Here is an 18,453-nt window from a genome sequence, read left to right as displayed (position 1 = left end):
ACTTAGTATTTTGGAAAAACCAATTTCAGAATTCTAAAGGTAATTTATGAGTTCTGTCGTGTGAGCAGATGGTAACCAAGTAGTCCAACAAATGCAAGTTTGTATCCCACCGCTGATCCATCAATGCAAGAAAGTAGCTCTGTATATACTAGACCGAAGTCAAGTACCGTGTATACTGAGTCCACAGTCCCCAGAGGTTTGGCAGAGGCTAAAGTTAGATATGACCTTACTCTCTAAAGTGGTAGCTTGGTCGAGCAGTAAGGCAGTATCAGAGGACAGTATAAAGCATTTGTTGTACACAGTCAGCAAATGGTCTCACACACTCAAGAACTGAACTCTAGGCCAATTCTTTTGTATCAAAATATATAGTTGTTTTATTTTAGAACCACAAGGTACCAAAATATACTTTCTCAGAATGAGTTACTTTAGTAAAATACTTTTCAAATAGGCAATAGACTTTTTGATTACAATAGTTACAGTTATTACAATAGGCAACACAATTCCAAACACACAAGGCAACATTGAGCTCAATGGGAATTTCTAGATAAATGCAATTAGTTACTTTATGGATTACTTTTCTAACCACAGGACTGGATACCAGTCATCTTCTTCCATGGCCTGAGGAACAGGTCGAAAAGATGGAGGCTGAAGATAGGGATAGAAATCCCCCATCGTCGTTGGGATCGGCCGCCGAATGAAGCCGGACCGGTGCAGGGTTCAGTTCGGGGCTGAAACCGGGGCCGACGTCGTCTGAGGGACCAGACGACGTCACAGGCGGTACCGGGAGAGTCGACGCCGGCGGATGAGTCGTATGGTCAACCGGCGTCGACCGGGATCGGGGCCTGGATCGAAGGGGGTCTTGCAACGCTGAGACCGAAGTCGTCGGCCACACCGAAGCCGCCGGCATCACAAGTCAAGGACCCCCAGTGGGGCCCACGGTGCCTGAAGGTGCACCGGCGGGGGCCAACAGCCGAAATAGGGCAGCCATGGCTGCAAGAAAGTCTTGCACCTGGGCAGGAGTCGCTCCCGGATCCGGAAAGGTTGGGTAGGCCAGGGTCGACTGTGCAGGAGCCGCAGGGGTGGTACCATGTGCACCCTCAGCCACGCCGTGCAACTGGCGAGGGGAAGGCAGAGAACAATGACGCTTCTTTGACTTCTTCTTTGAGTGCCTAGACTTACCTGACCCCGAGCGCGAGGACTTGGAACACGAAGAATGGTGATGGTGGCTCCGTGACCGGTTCTTCGACTTGGGACCTCGAACAGTGCGGAGCCGACTGCCGGGCTTCCAGCAACTTTCGGGACTAATCCAGCAAAGTCATCAGCGCCATGGCCTGACAGTCGGAGCATGACCTGGGGTCATGGTCGCGCTCCAGGCTGTAGAGACACGTTGTGGGGGTCAGTCACAGACATCATGCGCAACAGGATCCACAGGACTTTAAAACCGGGCATCCCTACTCAGCACCAGGAGTCGATAGACTTGAAAAAATGTTGACATAACATCTCAAAAACTCAATCAAAAATTCACTGGGGGTACTTGCTCTTCCCGGATCTGAGCTTGCTGGCGCGGAAAAATAAAGAACTGATGTGCACGCACGAGGGCGGCGTCTCAGCAGCAGCTGCGACGTCATCTCGGCAAACATGACGCCAACAACGGACGTGGAGCCGCACTACACCACCGTCCAACGCGCAGGGGTACTGCTGACGAAAACTTTCCGGATCCAGTCTGACGCCTGGGGGTAATTCTAAGGTAAGGAATCCATCACTACGAATTTCTTCCGGATATTATCATTAAGGAACACTGTGACGGTCGATATGGCAAATTGCAGTCTATGTTGAACTCGTTGCGACTGGAAATTTTCACAAAACTTGGACAGGAAAAAGAGAAAATCTTGGCTTCAACCCATTCCATAACCCAATTCCATCAGGCACAGTTACCTCCTGTAGAGGCCCATAGATGTACGTAAGTTAATTCAAGTGTTAGGGCTGCAAGTGTGCATGATGTTGTAGGTAATTCCCTCCCAAGGACATTTTGTCCTGTACTTCTCTCGGGTGAGGGCCTGCTGTCAAAAGCATCTCATATTGGCAACCGGGGGTCAGCCATTTGTAGTACGGCTCAGCCTTGTAATATTCAGCTGTCTTACCTAACAGAACGGTACAAAAGGGGGTGGTGATGGACAGAGCATCTGAACCAATCAAACACTCGCACCTGAAAATTCTGGACTCGTGAATAAAACTTCGTCGTAGCATGACGATTTTTATATCAAAAGACCGAAAATGGCTAGTACACTATGTACAAGCATTTTCGTCATATTCGAGTGACGATTTCACCTCGAAATCGTCATTTTCGTCTTGAACCCTTGGCTTCCATTTTGTGTACGGCAGCCATTTTGTGGGTTGCCCTCACATAGGCTTATAATACAGCTAAATTCGATATCAAAGGACACGTACACCTTGATTGACTTTTCTCTGACCTGGGCAAGCTGAAACCTTTGCCTCAGGCCGAACCTGTTTGGTCAGTTCCTCTCCCAGTGGCCGAACGAGATAGCATCAAGGCACAACATGTCATAAACCCTTTTCATCGCACACACACCCTGCCTAATCTTGCTCCCACCTGTCCCTGTTCCTCTGACTTGCTTTACGAGGAAGAGGTGTCCGTTTTTATTGGGGGTCCACCGATATCTGATGAAACTGCTGGGCCTTGCCGGGTAATTTGTTGTGGGCTGGACAAACTGAAATGTGGGCTTGTCATAATGACTCTGCTTTTTCTTTGTAGTGAAAATATGTGAATAGTCTACTGTAAATGTAAGAATGTTTGCCTGGAGCTGAATATTTTGTATAAAAAGAGAAGCCTGGCATTGTAAGATTGAGCAGTCTCCTGAGAATATACATCCCGTGTTGTTGTACTTCTAGGACCTGTTACTTGGTTGCAGCCAATAAAATCGATCCTTGACTTCACCTAGAAGACTGAGTTTCTGTGGTCTAAATCAGGAAAGTACTCGAGGTCTTTTGGTGTGTACCCTGACACCACTGGGTTACCGGTTCGGTACCGGTCCAGCCAGAGGTTCGTGAGGAGCTTCGTGTGAAAATTCTGGAGGAAGGCCAACCACTTCATCGACCCCTGCATGTCGACGTGGTCCGAAAGTCTTTGTTGCGAGGTTCCCCGCTTCCCGACGGCTACAAAGGACTGCTGCCCTGGCTATCGCCCTGATTTGGACCCTTGAAGTTTGGTAGAGCGAAACGATAAGACGAGTCTTCTGGTGACGTCATCGATATCTTAGTTAAGTATAAGTGGAGCGTCTCCCAGTCCTTAGTTGATCTTAGTTTGGGTATCCCCTTTGGGATCACTTTGTTTGGAACTTGCAAGTGCCAAAGCCAAAGGACTCGTGTATTCACGAGAAATATTGTAATCGATAAATCCTTTGAAGTTTGAAGCTAGACTAGTGAGCTTAGATGCCTGGTCTTAGCATACTTGGAAATTTGTTTTGTCTTGGTTGTAATAATAGGGACTCCCGATTGGAGGACTCGTGTCCGGTTCCTCCGATTGGAACTCCAACTTATGAACTGTATGTGAAACATGGAGTAGGCCCCATCACATACAATGAAGTGTGGATCAAATACACCAGAAAAGATGGTGTTTTAAAATGGCCCCAATATGGTAGCTTTGACACGGAAATCTTAGATAACCTCGAAGTTAAACTTTTTAAGAAGAAAGCCCGGCCGGCGATGTTTGACTCTTTCCGCCTATGGCCTAAGGAAGCCAAACAGAAGGAAATTAAATTAGCGAAGAAAAATAAGAGAGAAAGGGGTATTTCGATAATGCAAGCTGCTATGCAGTTTAAAGACAATGAAGAAGAACAGATGAGTGAACAGTTGCACAGGCAACGTAAAATGGTAATAGATAAATGTTATCCAGTTTTGCCTCCTCTTCAGCAAGATGCAGCAAAAGAGCTTGAAAAAGATCCGTTAATGGCGCATTTGTTAAGTTCGCCACCCCCTTATGCGCAAAATGCTACGGCACCTCCGCAACCTTTAGCTGCGCAACCCGTGGTTGCATTGCCTCCTTCTCCTCTACAGCACCCACCAGCTGTTCTTCAGCTGGCTCCTGCTCCTCCGGTGCAGCCTTCTCAAGGGCCACCGACTTTTACATCTGCTCCTCCTATACTTCCTACAACTTTGACTACTATATCGACTACCACTCCTGGTACTTCTCCTGACACTGCCTCTGCATCTGCCTTGTCTCACCCTGCTTTCCCTCTCGTCTTTTCATCGACTTCTCCTTCTGTTCGTCAGAGAGTGGCTAGTACTGTCGCTAGTTTTTTGCATCCTCTCTTTGGTGCAATGAGTGTGACTCCTGACACAGAGCGCAAGCAATTGCGTAGTCAACTGCCTAATTCTAGGGAGAAGGAAACGTTGAATTGTTTGGCACATAAGTGGGTTGCTGACCCGGAAAAATATGATTTAGAATGTGTTATGGATGTCTTCACCCAGTGGGAAACATCAAAGCAGAGATACGTTTTTGAGAAAATGTGTGTTTTCCTGTGTGAAGATTTAGAGGAAATGATTTGGACTCTAATCCTCCTGAGTTGAGCCATGTACGGTTCGAGTTTTCAAAAGGCGCAATTGTGGGTTCAGATGTTAGGAAAGCAGTTGCGACGTTGTTGTCACTTAGGACTGAAGGTGTTTCCAAGTCATTGTTTGAGTCTGAATCCTCTGGTAAAAAGAAGGTGTAACGGAGTAGGGGCACGCACAAGAGAACAGTGGAATCCATGCCTTGCTGAATGTGCATCTCCCCCTTATCCGCAGACAAACGAATGGGAGGACGATCTGAGCAGACCGAACGACGAGGGAGAAGAGAGCGGCGCCTTTAATTGGGCGTTCACAGCGGAGAACGAAGAGACAGCCCAGAATGACGTCAGCAGCGCAGGAGTGGGTAAAAACCAGGAAGTGATGTACTCGGCGTGGGTAATCACCCCGGAGGAGAAGGCGGAAGAGAGCGGTACGGAGAGGAGCGAACGAAGAGGAGAACGACTACCCGAAGGAACAACGCGGAAGGGACGGAGGGTCCGAGACCAGAGGAGAGCCAGGAGGCCACCGACCCCGCGAACCGCCGTGCCACACTCCCGAGGGAGGAGTGTGGCTATCACAGGTACGGCGGCGTTGGGCGGCCTGGGTGGGGAAACTGAGCGCTCGAGAGTAGCGTTGTAAATATCCCTGTGCGTCACTGCCCTTTGTCGTTCCCCTACCATTCCGTGTACCCAAACCTCTGTATCTCTTTCCTTACTTTGTTGTTTCACGGAGCACTGTACATAGTTTGAAACAGATCTCACTGGGTTCGCCCTCACTTCCCCGGTCCCCCTGGTGCACCTCTTATAGAGGACTGTGAACTAACGGCATCCCTCTCTTGTTGGTCTCTTCCATGGCACGGAGTCGGCGGTATCCGGTGTAAAGAAACCCTCCCCGACATCAGTAGAGAAAGAAGAAGACCTTCGCCACGGACCACAGCACCTTTGCCAGAGAGAGACTGACCTTCAGACACAGAAAGACGCTTATGTCATACCCTAAGAGAACTCTGAAAATAAAACCTTCATTGAATCCAATACTTGGTGTCACGGTCGTCCCTGTTCCCACGCCCACACTGGTGTCAGAAGTGGGATCCACCCCAACCGAAGCGACCGTGGCAATGGAACAGGTGATACAGACCCTGATAGAGGGTCAACAGAAGCTGGAATGGGCGATAAGCCAACAGATCAGCACAGCAGACTCGGACCGGGACTTGTTCCGTACATCAATGTCACAGCAATTGGACACAATACACAAGGTGGCGCAAGCACCTAGCTCTTCATCCCCAATGGACAGAAGACCGGTCGGACCACACCCTTCGGGAGTATCATTACAGAAGTACGTAGTAGGAGAAGACCCCGACGCGTTCCTGGTGAACTTCGAACGTGCGGCCAGGGCGTGTGGATGGCCCGAAGAGAAATGGCCCTTCTTCCTAGCCCCTCTACTAACCGGATTAGCACAGACCGCCTACCAGGTGGCAAACCACTCCGGAACATCCTCCTATGTCGACATAAAAGCGGTAATACTGGATCACCTAGGAATGGACGCAGAAGCTTACAGGCTCCGCTTCAGAAGGGAGAAGGGTATAGTGGGCGAGAATCCAAAGACTATGTATCTACGGGTGAAGATGGCCGCCGAGAAATGGCTACGGCCCGACAGTAGAAGCAAGGAGGAGGTTATGTTCAGCATCATCCTCGAACAGTTCATGGAGGTCCTGCCATATGGGACCCAGAGATGGCTGAGACAACACCTGGGGCTGACAGCAGTCCAAGCCATAGAAATGGCAGCCAACTATAACAGGGCAGCACCACGTACTTTTCCTTGGGAAACAGAAAAAGGGGGCAAAGCCACGCCCACTCCGTCAAAACCAGAGAAAAAGAAGATAGCACCCGAACCACTCAAGCCACGCCCCTATAAACCTGAAGCGCCTATGTTGAAGGGACCCCAGTGCTTCGAGTGCGGAGAATGGGGTCACATAGCCCGGATGTGCCCTCAACGAAGAACAACAGAAGAGCCCATGGAGGTCGGCTACATTCCGAAAACAGTGATGTACACCGCGGAAATGGGTCCATCATTCTATGTGAGGGTACGTGTAAACAAGACACTAGTGAAGGCATTACTGGATTCGGGATGCAGGCAGTCGGTCGTCCAGGAACGACTCTTACACCCCAGCCAGGTAGGCCTCGAGGGCACTGTGCACATTAGGTGTGTCCACGGTGACGTTAAACCTTATCCCCTGGCCCGCATAACCCTGCACCCAATAGGCAGGGATCCATGTTCTGTCAAGGTAGGAGTGGTTAAGTCCTTACCTGAAGAATTAATCATAGGAGTGGATAACCCGGATTTCTTGGCGATGTTTAAGAGGGAACTGAAAGACCTCCCTGTAGGGACTTATCTGTCAATAGAACCCTGGGTGTTAGACAAGGGTTTCAAGTTCGCACAGTCCAACGATCCCTCCCTCTTAAACGCGTGGGAGGTGGCCCACGTCTCCCAGACAACCCCTACCCAAGGATACCCCAGGTTCAGCATAGCCAACGACCTCCTATACCGTGAAAGCAAAATAGGAGAACCCACCCAGCTCGTGGTGCCCAAGGACTTTAGGGAGCAGATCCTTTTCTACGCCCACACCCACCTCACTGCTGGGCATAGCGGGGCCGAGAAAACGACACAAAATATATTGAGACTCTTTTATTGGCCAGGCATTTACAAAGAGGCAGAGACCTATTGTAAGCAATGTGAAATATGCCAGAAGAGGAACTTAACCCGACCCCCAGCGGTCCCACTGCAACCCCTACCCATAATCGGCAACCCATGGGAGAGGGTAGGGATGGACCTGATTGGTCCCTTACCCCGCACATCCAGAGGACATACATACGCCCTAGTGGTGGTGGATTACAATACAAGGTTCCCGGAGGCTTTCGCCCTGAGCGCCCCAACCACAAAGAACGTAGCAGACAGACTGGTAGAGCTGTTCTCAAGGGTAGGGTTTCCCCGCGAGATCCTAACGGATCAAGGGACTCCTTTTGTGTCTCGGATGATGGGAGAGGTTTGTAAGTTGCTTGACCTCCACCACATACGGACGTCCGCCTACCATCCGCAAACGGATGGCCTCGTAGAGAGGTACAACCGGACGTTGAAGACGACCCTCAAGAAGTTGTTAACCACCGAAAACAAGGACTGGGATAGGGTGTTGCCTCTTGCCCTCTACGTAGTGAGAGCACAAGTACAGAGCAGTTTGGGGTTCTCACCGTTCGAGCTCCTGTACGGTCGACAACCACGGTCTCTTCTAGAGATAACCAGGGAAGCCTGGGAGAGGGAGGAGGCCGCCGAACAGAGAACCCTGCTGGACTACACTCAACAGTTGAGATCCAGACTAGGAAAACTGAGGGATTTGGCGTACTCGAACCTTGAAAAATCCCAAAACGCCCAAAAACGGTATTATGATAAAGGAAAGAAACCGTTCCCAAAACGCCAGAATACTGCGCTGGTTTCTTTTCTTGCAACCTTTTGCCTTCACGGTCGTACACCGAAAAGGAGTGGATAACAGGAATGCTGATTTCCTTTCAAGGATGCCCGTTCTCCCCGATCGGGAGAATCCAGGGGGGGAGTAGGGGCACGCACAAGAGAACGGTGGAATCCATGCCTTGCTGAATGTGCATCTCCCCCTTATCCTCAAACAAACGAATGGGAGGACGATCTGAGCAGACCGAACGACGAGGGAGAAGAGAGCGGCGCCTTTAATTGGGCGTTTACAGCGGAGAACGAAGAGACAGCCCTGAATGACGTCAGCAGCGCAGGAGTGGGTAAAAACCAGGAAGTGATGTACTCGGCGTGGATAATCACCCCGGAGGAGAAGGTGGAAGAGAGCGGTACGGAGAGGAGCGAACGAAGAGGAGAACGACTACCCGAAGGAACAACGCGGAAGGGACGAAGGGTCCGAGACCAGAGGAGAGCCAGGAGGCCACCGACCCCGCGAACCGCCGTGCCACACTCCCGAGGGAGGAGTGTGGCTATCACAGGTACGGCGGCGTTGGGCAGCCTGGGTGGGGAAACTGAGCGCTCGAGAGTAGCGTTGTAAATATCCCTGTGCGTCACTGCCCTTTGTCGTTCCACTACCATTCCGTGTACCCAAACCTCTGTATCTCTTTCCTTACTTTGTTGTTTCACGGAGCACTGTACATAGTTTGAAACAGATCTCACTGGGTTCGCCCTCACTTCCCCGGTCCCCCTGGTGCACCTCTTATAGAGGACTGTGAACTAACGGCATCCCTCTCTTGTTGGTCTCTTCCATGGCACAGAGTCGGCGGTATCCGGTGTAAAGAAACCCTCCCCGACATCAGTAGAGAAAGAAGAAGACCTTCGCCACGGACCACAGCACCTTTGCCAGAGAGAGACTGACCTTCAGACACAGAAAGACGCTTATGTCATACCCTAAGAGAACTCTGAAAATAAAACCTTCATTGAATCCAATACTTGGTGTCACGGTCGTCCATGTTCCCACGCCCACAGAAGGGAAGACAATACCCCATGAGAGAAGTTCCCCACAATGGAGAGAGGGTGACGCAAATGCTAATCCGGTTATTCTGCCACACTTTCAGCGTGTGTGGGTACATGTTCCATGGAAGCGAGCTGAAGTTTTGGCCCTTAAGCAGACATTGCCTGATCCCCTTAAAAATCCTGCAGGGTATTACAAGGAATTGTCGCAGACTGCAGGTTCATGCATCATGAATTTAGCGGATATAGACATGTTGTTTGGGAACGTTGTTCCACAGCCTTTATGGGGAAAGATCCGTCATACAGATCATGATCAGGAGTTAGGTGACTCATGGGCTAATATTTCTGCTGCAGATGCCCTACAAATTGGTGGTGCTAAGCCTGAGCCTTTAGTAGCAGAACTTCCTGGTAAGATCATTGATTACATGAAAACTATAATGCCTGCGATGCGAGTAAAATGGGATAAATTGTCTGCGTGTAAGCAGAAGAAAGATGAAACGGTGTCTGATTTCTTCACCAGGTTTGAAGAGACATTTGTCGACCACAGTGGTCAAGATATGAGCACAGAAGGTGGCCAGCGATTGTTCGTCGATAAATTTGTGCATAATCTGCTTCCCGAGTTGTGTAAAAAGTTAAAAGATTCAGAGAGTTCTTGGGCAGTTTCCTCTTCAGCACAGATATTGGCTACTGCACAGTATTACGGAAATCGGGACAAAGATGAGAAAGATAGAGCAGAGAAGAAAACTAAAGAGTTAAAAACGAAGGTTTTGTTACAACAAGCATATCCGCCACGTAGTGGTCAAAATAGTGGTGCTCAGAGTAACTATCAGAATAATTATCAGCAGCCTCAACAGTATCAGAGAAACTCGCAAAGAGTCGAGTATACTCAACCACGTGTCCCTGTAGGCCCCAATCAGTGTTCATATTGTAAGGAAGAGGGTCATTTCAAGCATAGTTGCCCTATTTTATTACAGCGTGCAAATGGTGCTTCTGGTGTAAGAGGTCGAGGTGTTCAACAAGCATCTAGAGGTAGAGGACGTGGAAATTTACCCCAGAACACACAGTCTCTTCCACCTCAAAATTCGATGAATAGGTTCGATCAGCAGAATAAAGCATCTGGTAGGACGGCTCAGTACTATGCTGATGATTACTATGCAGAAGATGAGCATATGGACGGTAATGATTGCTAGGACAGCCATAGACAAAGAGAGGGAGTTGTTTCAGTTCCAGTAGATCAGAGTGGACCATACGTTGAGGTGATTACATCAGGTGTGTCAGAGCCTTTGCTGTTGGATACTGGTGCTACAAAGAGTTCTATTATGCACTCCAAACTCCCTGGCGCACCTTTGTCTGGCGAAATGAATGTTTCTGTAGATTTTTCTGGCGCCCCAGTTAGAAATCCGATTTCTGACCCTTTGTCCCTTTCTGTTGGACCTTGTGAATTCGAAGCGCCCCATATTCTGACAACAGGTTGTGGTGAAAACTTGCTAGGATTAGATTTGCTGAAAAGATTGTATGCGACTTTATATTGTTCTCCTTCAGGAGTACAACTTACACTGGGTAAGAAAGTGGTTTCTCCAATGTATTTGTCAAGGGATAAACTTCCAACAGAATTGTCATCTCTCCCTAGTATTCTTTGGGCTACTGGTCCTAATGATGTAGGCCTTTTGGAAATACCAGCATATGTTGTAACATTGAAAGTCAATGTTAAGATGCCACGAATTCCCCAATACAAAATCTCTAGTGAAGGTGAAAAAGCTTTACTAGCGATCATTTATGATCTGATTGAAAAAGATGTAATTGAAGAGACAAGAGGCAACGTTTGCAATAGTCCTGTTCTGCCTGTTTTGAAACGAACTGACCCTTCCCAGCCACCTGTGTACCGATTTGTGATTGATCTTAGAGAGGTGAATAAAATAGTTGTGCCACAATTTCCAGTTGTTCCTGACATTACTGCCCTATTGACTATGATTCCAGCTTCTGCCACCTGGTTTTCGGTGATTGACTTGAAGAATGCTTTCTTCAGCATCCCGATTGCGGAGGAGAGTAGGGATATTTTTGGCTTCAGTTTAGGAGGTCGCAGCTTCCGCTTTAAACGCGCTCCCCAGGGCTACTGTGAAAGTCCATCAATATATAGTCAAGCTTTAAAAACACAGCTTGATACGATTGTACTACCTGATGGCGCTACCCTCATTCAGTATGTTGATGATTTGCTTATTGCTGCAGATACTGAGGAAATCTGTAAAGAAGCCACATTGTCATTGTTGCGTCATTTGTGTGATTTGCATCACAAAGTGTCTCTCTCAAAATTACAATATTGTCGACAAGAAGTGACCTACTTAGGTCACCTCTTATCGAAGGAGGGAAGGAAACTGACCCCAGAAAGAATTCAGGCAATAGCGAAATTGAGTGTGCCAAGAACACAGAGAGAAGTGCGTGCTTTCTTGGGCATTACATCATATTGCAGGCAATGGATACCAAATTTTTCGTTTTTAGCCAAACCTTTGGTGGCATTAACGTGTAAAGATACACCCAATCCCGTTCCTTGGTCTGAAGAGTGTCAGAAAAGTTTTTCTGAATTGCGCACAGCATTATGTTCGGCTCCTGTGTTAGGTGCCCCCAACTACAGTAAGCCCTTTACATTGTATGTCCATGAGAAAGAGGGTTGTGCATTATCAGTGTTGACGACAAGCAGCGTCCATGTGCATATTTTTCGTCGACTTTGGATCCGGTAGCTAAAGCATTGCCGAGTTGTTTAAGAGCAACAGCGGCAGCAGCTGTTTCTATTCGACAGTCTGCCGGTCTAGTGATGAATAACATGTTAGTTGTGATGGTTCCACATGCAGTAGACACGTTGTTAAACAGAACCAAGACACAGCACTTAACTAGTGCTCGATTGTCAGGTTACGAATTAACCTTGTTAGCAAGTCATGTGCACATAAAAAGATGCAACACACTTAACCCAGCTATGTTGTTGCCAATTGTAACAGAGTTAGATGATTCAGAACAGCATGATTGTTTTCTTAGAACAGAAGAAGAAACGAAAGGGAGAATAGATCTTAGGGACACTCATCTTGCAAAGTTTGATGGTACCTTATGGGTGGATGGTTCATGCTTCAAGCTTCCGAATGGTGATACGACTTTGCATATGCTGTCACGACTTTGCATACAATTGATGAAGCTGCACATATTCCACATAATTCAGCTCAAGCAGCAGAATTGATTGCACTTACAAGAGCATGTGTGTTGTCAAAAGGAATGAAAGTGACTATCTATACCGATAGTCAGTATGCGTTTGGTGTGGCTCACAGTTTTGGACGATTGTGGAAAGAACGTGGGTTCCTGACTTCGCAAGGGGCTAAGATTCAGCATGGTCAGTTGGTGAATGAGCTTCTTGAATCACTGACCTTGCCTCCGCAAGTGGCGATTGTGAAATGTAGTGCTCACAAGAAGGTGACTGATGATGTTGGTCGTGGAATGCATTTGCTGACGAAATCGCGAAAGAAACAGCGAGGAATGTGATGAGCCGAATGTATGTTGCAGGCCCTGCAAGATGGGTTGGTGATGTTGGAATGGGTGAAGACACGATAGAGAGTGTGAAATCTATTCAAGCTGAAGGTACAGAGAAAGAGTTGAGTGTGTGGGGAGAAAGTACGGGTAGAATGGATGCAAATGGTTGTTGGGTTGAATTGTCAGAGCATCAGAGATGGTTGTTACCCGATGCATATGTGCTTGCAGTGGTTACAATGGCTCATGGAATGGCTCACATCAGTGTGAAAGGAATTTGTAAGTTGTTGGCTCCAGTATGGCAAAATGCAGGAATTCCTAAGTGTGCAGAGAATGTGGTCAAGAATTGCATGGTGTGTCTGAAACATAACCCTGGTAGGGGAACCCCAACTCCAGCTGGTCATTTTGCACCTCCTACGTATCCGTTCGAGGTTTTGCAGCTAGATTTCATCCACATGGAGAGGTGCAACAATTTAAAATACGTGCTCGTTGTTGTTTGTGCCTTCTCAAGATGGGTGGAAGCCTACCCCCTAAAAGACAACACTGCCTTATCCACAGCTAAAGCCCTTGTGAAAGAGTTCTTCCCCAGATTCGGAATGCCTAGAATGGTCTGGAGTGACAATGGGAGTGAATTTGTGGGTCGTGTGATGGGAGTGAATTTGTGGGTCGTGTGATGAAGAGAGTATGTGAAGGGCTAGGCATTCAGCAAAAGTTCTACGCTGCAAATCACCCACAATCAGCTGGATTAGTAGAATGCTACAACGGCACTTTAAAACTTAAACTGGCCAAAATCCAAGCGAGCACTGGTCTTAAATGGCCTGATGCTCTACCCTTAGCACTCCTATCCACCAGAATGACTGTGCATTCGCGAGTGGGACTTAGTCCCTACGAAATAGTTTTTGGCCGCCCGGCCAACATATGGGGAGTGCCAAGGCCCACAAAGTTCAGTGAAATTGAACACCCTGTTTTGCTTGATTATTTGTACAAATTGACGGCTAAATTGCGTGTTTTACACCAACAGGTCCATGACACCCTGCCTCCGGTCTCTGAGACTCCAGGTCACCCCATCGACCCTGGAACCTGGGTTCTCGTGAAGAATTTCCAGCGAACCAATAACGACCAGCCCAGGTGGACCGGACCGCACCTCGTCCTTCTTTCCACGAGATCAGCTGTTCGAGTGGAAGGGAAGAAGCACTGGATCCACGGAGTCCACTGCAAGAGGGTACCTTTACCTCTGCCGTATGACCAGTGGGTCCAGAAGGGTGTCGCCGACTCAGAAACTGAAACTGTGCCACGTTTTCTGCCTTTCAGTGATGCACGAGTAAAAGGAACACTTACTGAACAAGAGAGTGATACAATTTTGCAACCAGCTGTATCACCATCAGTTTGATTGGACACTACAGAACCTGAACTCCTTTTCCAAGATAATACAATACCAGGAAAACAACGGTATAATCTGAGGCCGAGAAATACGAACTAATTAAAGTTTTTTTTCCCTCCAAGTACTATTTTTGAAAGCGCAGCTCTCCCATCTGAGAAACTTGCTTATTTTTGTTTTTCGAACCGCCATCCGGGTTCCGCTGCTAGGGCCGCGATTGCTTAAAGTCTTTGGGGTGCAGCTGACGACGTTAGGTCGACAGTTCTGGTTGGTCCAAGGGAGTTGCCCTAGGCTGATAGAAGCATTCCTTAGCAGAAACAACCTCCCATCGCAGGCAGCACTTTAAAGAGGATGAAGTTTTTCGAGATGGAGAGACCTGCCAAAACAATGAACTTTAAAGCCAGGATACGTAAAATAATGACAAAGAAAAGCTTTTTGATATTGTGCATTTTCATGTTATTCAGTGTGATGATATTTTTAATAAGTTATGTGTTATTCTCTTTTCGAGTAACATTTGCACCCACTACATCGCCTATACCTCCTCCTTCTACTGTTTCCCCACACTCTTTTCAACCCCTTCCTGAACACGAATCCGCTAGGAGATTAGAGTTTATTAATAACTCCTTTGTTCAGCTTTTGCACCAACACCAACTAGTAATGAACACAACTAACTGTTGGGTGTGTGGTCTTATGCCTCACACAACGGATAAAGGTATCCCTTATCTGGTCCTGCCTTTCAGCCACAATGGTTCTGTGTGGGCATACAGAACAATGTTCATCTATGCACATGAAGTCTACCCCCTACGTTCTGTGGAAGACAACCCTAAGAATAGTGCTGTAGTCAAGGGTATAGTAGACATGATTAAGGAAGATATTTCCTACGAGACTATCCCTAGAGATGAGACACTAGTATACATAGGATGGAACGTAACCGGATATGGAGCTACTCTGAGTGAGAAACAGCAAGCTAAGAGATCTTCACCGATTTGGATTGTACCCCATCAGGGTCACCTGTGTCTGCAAGGTATTGGCAAGAATCCCAGAGCTCAGCTAGGGAAAAGCATCTGCACTGAAACATATGTTATTGCATCTCAGACTTCCCCTCCGTTCTAGCAGCTAAGGGTACCTATTTCATCTGCCATGATAGAGCCTATACATGGTTGCCCCCTGACTTTACGGGCACATGTTTTGTTTCGTTCCTGCTGCCTCCCACCTACACAGCGGCGGCAGATTACCACAAGACAAGGATAGTTAGAGGTGTCTTCAGCGAAGAAGACACTGCAGGACAAGAATTTGGGGACTTCGCAAAGGGTTTTCTGCCGTTCTGGGGACCCATGGTTAACAGCAGGAACATAAGGCAATTGACAAGGGTGGTTGAGTCCACCGTAATTGAAACTGCTGGTGCCCTTAGTAACTTGACTGCTGAGCTCCAGTCGGATCGTCTTATGACCCTTCAGAACAGGGTCGCATTAGATGTCATACTTGCAGACCGAGGTGGGGTATGTAGATTGATCCAATCGAGTTGCTGTGTTTTCATTCCAGATAACGCTCCAACAGTGTACCAGGCCATCTCTAAACTGCATAAGATTTCCGAATCTATTCATGTGGATAAAGGAGATTGGTCATTAATGGGATGTTTCTGGGAACTGATATCCGGCTGAGGATGGAAAATTCTGATGGTCATTGGGATGGTCTTAGCCAATCTTTTCCTGTTCTGTCTGTGCGTGCAGTGTGCTCCTGCAATATGTGGCCTCTGTGCTACATCATGTGTAAGGAAACCTGTATCAAGAGACGAGCTAAGTACTAGAATGATGTTACAGCAACATCTCAATGACTTTAGGAATATAGACCTGGACTCAGATTAGCATGAGATTAGGTTAAATTGACTATGTAAGGGCAAAAGGAGGGTTTGTAGTTCTGAAAATTCTGGACTCGTGAATAAAACTTCGTCGTATCATGACGATTTTTATATCAAAAGACCGAAAATGGCTAGTACACTATGTACAAGCATTTTCGTCATATTCGAGTGACGATTTCACCTCGAAATCGTCTTTTTCGTCTTGAACCCTTGGCTTCCATTTTGTGTACGGCAGCCATTTTGTGGGTTGCCCTCACATAGGCTTATAATACAGCTAAATTCGATATCAAAGGACACGTACACCTTGATTGACTTTTCTCTGACCTGGGCAAGCTGAAACCTTTGCCTCAGGCCGAACCGGTTTGGTCAGTTCCTCTCCCAGTGGCCGAACGAGATAGCATCAAGGCACAACATGTCAAACCCTTTTCATCGCACGCACACCCTGCCTAATCTTGCTCCCACTTGTCCCTGTTCCTTTTACTCTGACTTGCTTTACGAGGAGGAGGTGCCCGTTTTTATTGGGGGTCCACCGATATCTGATTAAACTGTTGGGCCTTGCCGGGTAATTTGTTGTGGGCTGGACAAACTGAAATGTGGGCTTGTCATCATGACTCTGCTTTTTCTTTGTAGTGAAAATATGTGAATAGTCTACTGTAAATGTAAGAATGTTTGCCTGGAGCTGAATATTTTGTATAAAAAGAGAAGCCTGGCTTTGTAAGATTGAGCAGTCTCCTGAGAATATACATCCCGTGTTGTTGTACTTCTAGGACCTGTTACTTGGTTGCAGCCAATAAAATTGATCCTTGACTTCACCTAGAAGACTCTGAGTTTCTGTGGTCTAAATCAGCAAAGTACTCGAGGTCTTTGGGTGTGTACCCTGACACCACTGGGTTACCGGTTCGGTACCGGTTCTGAAAAACCCAGTACCTCAACGGTCGATATGGCAAATTGCAGTCTATGTTGAACTCGTTGCGACTGGAAATTTTCACAAAACTTGGACAGGAAAAAGAGAAAATCTTGGCTTCAACCCATTCCATAACCCAATTCCATCAGGCACAGTTACCTCCTGTAGAGGCCCATAGATGTACGTAAGTTAATTCAAGTGTTAGGGCTGAAAGTGTGCATGATGTTGTAGGTAATTCCCTCCCAAGGACATTTTGTCCTGTACTTCTCTCGGGTGAGGGCCCGCTGTCAAAAGCATCTCATATTGGCAACCGGGTCAGAGCCATTTGTAGTACGGCTCAGCCTTGTAATATTCAGCTGTCTTACCTAACAGAACGGTACAAAAGGGGGTGGTGATGGACAGAGCATCTGAACCAATCAAACACTCACACCCAGTCAACAGATCTGGGTTTAATCCATCACCGTTCTTTAGCCCACTCTGCCACCCCAGTTCAGACATGGCCATATGCAAATCAGTCTGACCCTGTGCCTCATGGGAACAGTCCAGCCCGAACTGCCAAGCCATGCCTTCCCTGGACCGGAAACAAGCTTCCTAGGACCGGTTTCTGGCATTACAGCCGTCTTCAATACAACAGTTGATGGACAGAATGCAGAACAATGTCATACATTCACCCCAGTACAGAGATGTGGGCCTAAATCCATTGTTTTTTTGCACTCCACACCACCCCAGTTCAGACATGGTCATATGCAAATCAGCCTTGACCCTGCGCCTCATGGGAACAGTCCAGCCCAAACTGCCAAGCCATGTCTTTCCTCGACCGGAATCAAGCATCCTAGGACTGGTTTCTGGCTATCAGCCGTCTTCAGCCAAGATAGCTTGACTCCAGTGGTGTGGAGAGCATGGGACTCACGTCTGAGCATACCCATCCCACTTGGGGTGACATAAGCACTGGGAACTAGTACTAATACAACATTGGAGGAGTAGGTGTGGCTGCGTGGCGCCACTTGAACAGTTATGATCCAAAGTAAATATCGGAGCTTCTGGTGGTGGGTGGGGAAAAGTGATGTGACTGGGGCTCATCACAGTTGTAGACTCAAACTGAGCACATTAGCAACATTGAAGGTTTATTCCTTTTATAAAGTGTTAAGAATCTAGCAATATGTATTGAACCAAGCTGTAGTCATTGACATTCGTAAGACTGGAATGTGAAAGGCAGAAACAACTCGAGTACCAAACAGGTAATAGCCTCCAGTGATTCCGGCTCTATACTGTATATGTCACTGGTTAATAATCGCACAGGAAATGTATACAATGGTACTGTGAAATAGATGACTTAACTAACTGTATTGTCATGAGAGCCGTCTATGTAAGAGAAACACAAAATTGCAATAAAGAGATTCAAACACCCCTCCTGAACTTTTCTGAATCACCCTAGTGTCGATGGCAGATGAAAGAGGGGTGGCTCAGCCACTTTTGGATGCAGACGTGCACGCTCTTTACCCCAGTGCATTCTGTGCAGCAGAAGATGGTGTTTATTTTTTAGGGTCTCCTGCTCCTCGCGAACCCTACAACACACTGGTACTGGTAGTCCTGGCAGGGTGCAAGCTGAGTGAAGAGAATGTCCACCCTCAAAACTGCCTATTTCAGAAACTGAGCCCCTCATACTAATTAGCTTACTCGAAATCACCATGTGTTATTGGGTACCTACATTGTATGATCATAACAAGAAAAATCAAGATTTATTCCAGAAAC

The 18,453-nt window shown here is 47.4% G+C and overlaps 1 protein-coding gene across 1 annotated transcript in view; it reads right to left on the bottom strand.

The window, feature by feature from the left end:
• The window catches only part of EIF2S3 (eukaryotic translation initiation factor 2 subunit gamma), a 489,947-nt gene that overhangs the window by 75,274 nt on the left and 396,220 nt on the right, over positions 1-18,453 (bottom strand). The window lies entirely within an intron of this gene.

Source organism: Lissotriton helveticus, chromosome 8 (assembly GCF_964261635.1).
Source record: "Lissotriton helveticus chromosome 8, aLisHel1.1, whole genome shotgun sequence".
Classification (NCBI taxonomy): Eukaryota; Metazoa; Chordata; class Amphibia; order Caudata; family Salamandridae; genus Lissotriton; species Lissotriton helveticus.
This window is presented reverse-complemented; position numbering and strand designations above follow the sequence as displayed.